This window comes from Penaeus monodon, unplaced genomic scaffold (genome assembly GCF_015228065.2).
Source record: "Penaeus monodon isolate SGIC_2016 unplaced genomic scaffold, NSTDA_Pmon_1 PmonScaffold_1382, whole genome shotgun sequence".
Taxonomy (NCBI): domain Eukaryota; kingdom Metazoa; phylum Arthropoda; class Malacostraca; order Decapoda; family Penaeidae; genus Penaeus; species Penaeus monodon.
Window position 1 is genome coordinate 26,017 of NW_023642844.1, and position 5,362 is coordinate 31,378.

A 5,362-nucleotide genomic window follows, 5' to 3' on the forward strand; every position below is an offset into this window, starting at 1 on the left:
GGAAGGGGGGGGAAAAGGGGGGGGCGATAAAGGGAAAGGAAAGAGGGAAAAGGCGCGTTTCCCGGGGAGGGCGAGAACGGGGGAAAAAAGGGAGGTGAAAAAAGAGTGAAAAAGGGAAAATAGTTTTAAAGGGGAAGGGAAACGGGAAAGAATTCGTGATATGGGGGAAAGAGGGGGAAAAGAGAATAGGGGGGAAGAAGGAGAATTTGATGAATCATAACGTGGGGAAATTTTTTTTTTTTTTTCTTTAAAGGAAGAAAGAAAAAAAGGGTTAAACAAAGAAATTAAAAGAGAGTGCAAAATTGACATAGGGGGGAAAAGCAATTATTTTTAAGCATGATAAAAGGTACATTTTTAAAAAAAGAAAAAAAAAACGAAACCATGTAAAAATTTTTCAAAAGTAAAGGGAAAAGGGGAGGAGATGGGGAAAAGCGTTTAAAAAAGGGGAAAAGAGATTAAAAGAATGCGATGAAAAATAAAAAAAAATCAGAAAAAATAGAAAAAGAAATGCTTCACTTTTGCAGGAAAAAAAGAAAAACCCAGAGATAATTGATAAGGGAGGAAGAGGCGACGGGGTGGGGAAACCCCAGAGATCAAAAAAGGGGGGAAAAAAAGGGAAATAGACGGAAATTTTTTTTTTATTATTAAAAATTTTTTTTTTTTAATGATTATAATTTTTCAAAAGTTTAACTCTATAAATATTTGTTTTCACTTCATCCGATTCGTGTTCGAAAGAGGAACAGAGAGAAAATTTTAAAAACCCGGGAAGAAGAGGCGACGGCATGAAACCCGGGAGATCATAAAGATAAAGAAGAACTGTATGGTTTTTTTTTATTATTATAATTTTTATTATTTTTTATTTTATTATCATTATTTTCATTATAATCAATTTTAATAAATAAAATTATTCAAAGTTTAAATCTGTAAATATTTGTTTTCACTTCATCCGATTCGTATCCTATTCATAACTCAATCCACGTAACTATAAAAATAAATCATACTTCAGAATAAAATGAATTATCTCAATTTTGGGTTTCATTTTTCCCAACAGTCTTAAATTTTTTCCCTCAAGAAAATTAAACCCTCAAACTTTAAACCTCCGGCGACGAAAAAAGGGGGAATTTTCCGAAAGAATTCGAAAAATTTCCTAAATTTTTCCCGCCATCGGGGAATGAGGAAGAGAGATTAGAGGGGGATAAGGGAAGGGGGATAGAGTAGGGGGGATAATTTGAGGAGGGGAAGAAGAAAAGGGGGGGGGGAAAAATAATGGGAAAAGGGGAGGACATGGCGAGGAAATAAAAAAGATTATCCCGGGAGAGATTTTCCCAAAATTGGGGGCCTTTTTGGGGATGGGGATAAATGTAATAAATAAAGGGAAAAGGGGGAAAGAATATGCGTTGATTAACGAAGGGGGAAACCAAAGGGAATACGTAAAATTTAACGGTGCCAGTAGGGAAAAAAATCAAGGGCCCCGAAAAAGCGATAGAAAAAAAGGAATTTTTAAAAAATTTTGGGAATGCGGATTTTTTAAAGGGATTATAAAATGGGGGCGAATAGAAGGAAAATACGATAATCAAGAGCGAAACAATAAAGGAATTGGAATGAGAAGGAACTGATAATTGAGTAATAATGATGTATATGAAAAACGAAAAAAAAAAGATTTTATTATTATTTTTTTTCTAAAAAGCAAAAGGGGCCAAGGGAAAATTTGAAATATTAGGGAAGAGGAAGAAGCATAGAGCGATAAAGCGGAAAAACCCCACGAGAGATTTTTTTTGAGATTTCATTTCAAAAAACCTTTTTGGAAAAAGGAATGAAAAAAAAACAACTGAAAAAACGCGATGAAACAAGGGAGAGGAGAATAAATAAAGGAAATACGGGGAGGGAAAAAGGGGGAAAGAGAAAAAAAGGATAAATGAAAAAAAACCGGGGGAAAAGGGAAAGAAATAAGATAAAAAGGAAAATCTTGATAAACCGGGACAAGGAAAAGGTTGATAAAACCAGGAGGCAAAAAGGGATAATAATGATAAGGCTAAAAAAAACCTTTAATGGCTAGGATAATAGGAATAAAATATTTTTTAAAAGGAAAATAAAAAATTTAAATTTGGGGGTTTTTAAAGTAAAACCCAAAAGGCAAAAAACCCCAAAAAAGAAATGGGCCGACTTCAAAAAACCGGTATAAAGGGTATATTGATAGAACTAGAAAAGAGAGAGGGGAAAAAAACAGAGAGAAAGAGAGAGAGAGAAACAGCCAAAACAGAAAGAGAGAGAGAAAAGAGACAGGAAGGGAGAAGAAAGAGATTAGAGATAAAATAGATAATAAAATAGATAAATAAAAAGGGGGAGAGGGAAAGAAAAAAAAGAGAAAAGAGGGAGGGAAGAGGAGAGGGGAGGGGCGAGAGAGAGGGGAGAAAGAAAGAAAGAGAGAGAGGGGAGAGAGAGAGAAAAAAGAAAGAAAGAGAGAGAAGTGAAAAGAGAGAGAGAGAGAGAGAGAGAGGAGAGAGAGAGGAGAGAGAGAAATCGAAGTGAGAAAAGACATACAGAAAAGAGGGAGAGGGGAGGGGTGATAGTTTAGATGTGGGGGAATAGAGATAGATAGAAAAGAGAGAGGGTAAGACAGAAAAAGAATGAAATAGAAAAAGAAAAGAGAGGGGAGAAAAAAAGAGAGGAAAGGAAAAATAGAAAAGTGAAGAGACAGAGGGGAAAAAAGAGAAAAAAAAAATTTTAAAAAAAAAAGGGGAAGGAGGGGGAAAAAGAGAGACAAAATGAAAGAGAGAAAATAAAAGATAGTGAAAAAAAATGAAAGAAAAAGAAAAAAGGATATATAATATATATATTTTACTTATATTATATATATAATTATATTATTTATAATATAATATACAGAGAGAGAGACAGAAGGAAAGAGAAGGAAAGAGACACAGAGAGAGATCTTTCTCTTTCTTTCACTCTTTATTTCTCTGTCTACTCTCTGTAGACAGAGAGAAAGAGAGAGAAAGAGAGCGAAAAGAGAGAGAAAGATCTCCTTTTCCCTTTTTTTCTTAAACCAAATTTTCATCACCCTCTCTCCTTTCCCCCCCCCTTAGGGCTCTTCCTTCCTTTTTCTCTCTTCCTCTGCCCTCCCCTCTCTCCCCTTTCCCTCTCTCCCCCCCCCGCTTACCCTTCTTTTTCTCTCTCCCCTTCCTTCCCTTTCTCTCAGTCTCTCTCTCTATATATATGTACACACACACCCACACCACACAACACCAACACACAAAACCCACACACACACATATATATTATAAAAATATAAAATATATAAAATATATTTTAAAATTATATATAATAGTAATATATATTTTATTTTAAATATATAATATAGTAATTATAATATATATTTAAATATATATATATATATATATAAATTTTAAAATTTTTCCCTATATATTATATTAAATTAAAATATTATATAAAATATAAAAATAATACATAAAATATACAGGGTGTGTGTTTTTTTTTGGTGTGTGGGGTGTGTGTGTTTTGTGTGTGTGTGTGTGTGTGGCTGTGTTTTCTATGTATACAAATATAGGGGTTATATGTATTTTACATATATATTCATATATATTATATTAAAAAAATTTTAATAAAATATATATTTAAAATTTTATGATATATATTTTTATAATATATTTTTATTATATCATATATATATATATAATAAAATATAAAAGTATATTTATTTCTTTAATTATCTATTATATATATTGATATATTTAATATATATTTTTTTTGTAATAATATTATATATATATTATATTATTTTAAATTTATATATATATATATAATATATATATATGTACATATATTCCCACACCCCATTTATATTTTATACATATATATATATATAATATATATATATTTATTGGGGTATATATATATACCTATTTATATAATATAAAATATGTTAATTCTATTATATTTTATTTATATATAATACTTTTATATATTATATATAAAATTTTAACTATATATAATATTATATAGTATTATTTGTGTGTGTGGTGTGTTGTGTGTGTGTTGTTTGTGGTGTGTGTGTATGTGTGGTGGTGTGTATGTGTGGTGTGGTGGTTTTGTGTGTACACACACATATATAAGAATTCTATATATAATATATATATATATATATAATATATATATTTTCATATATATATAAAACATATTAAAATATATATATATATATTTATATATTATTTTATAATAAAATTTTTATATATTATATATATCTTGTACATATTTTGTGTGTGTGTGTTTTGTTTTGGGTGTTTTTATCCTTTGTGTTGTGTCTGGGGTGTGTGTGTGAAAGTATGTGTTGTTTGTGTTGCATGTATAAGGATGTATAATATATATTATATATATAATATAATATCTTATATAAATATATAAAAATATATATGTATATATTTTTAAAATATATTTTTTATATGTGTGTGTGTGTGGGGCCCGGTTATATATATATATATATATATATATATTTTAATTTTAATATATGGGTATATATATATAAAATTTATAAAATTATTTTGTCCATATTATAAAAAATACATTTCTTATATATCTGTATATAATAAATTATGTTTCTAAATATATAAAAACCTATTATCTTTATATATTTTATATATTATATTATAATATTATTTTATATATATATAATATATAATTATATTTATTTGTGGGGGGTGTTTGGTGTGTGTGTGTGTGTGTGTGTGTGTGTGTGTGTGTGGGGTTGTGGGTGTGTGTTTGTTTGGGTGTGTGGGTGTGGGGTGTGTGGCGTGCTTTCTATGTAAAAATATTAGGGTTTATGAAATATTAAAATTTAAATATATATTGTGCATATGTTATTTCAATTATTATAAAATTATATAATATTTATATACATTTTGTATTATATATAATATATATATATATTATATATTTATATAAAATTTTTTATATATGTACATGGATTTATACACACACCCCACACACACACCCACACACACCACACCCCAACACACACACCACAAAACCACCACAAAACATATATATATTTTATCTCATAAAATAAAAATATTTTATATATAAAAATTTTATAGGGTATTTTATGATAATATATAATTACGTATTTTTAAAATAAAATTAATATATTTATTTTATTATATTTATTATATATATATATATATTATATTTATATATATATATAATAAAATATTATTTGTTTTTGTGTTTTCCTGTTAAATTATGAAATATTTTTATTTAAATGTATATATGTTTTTATATAATATTTAATATATATATATATATATATATATATCTATATATATCTTGAGGGGTGTGGGGGTGTGTG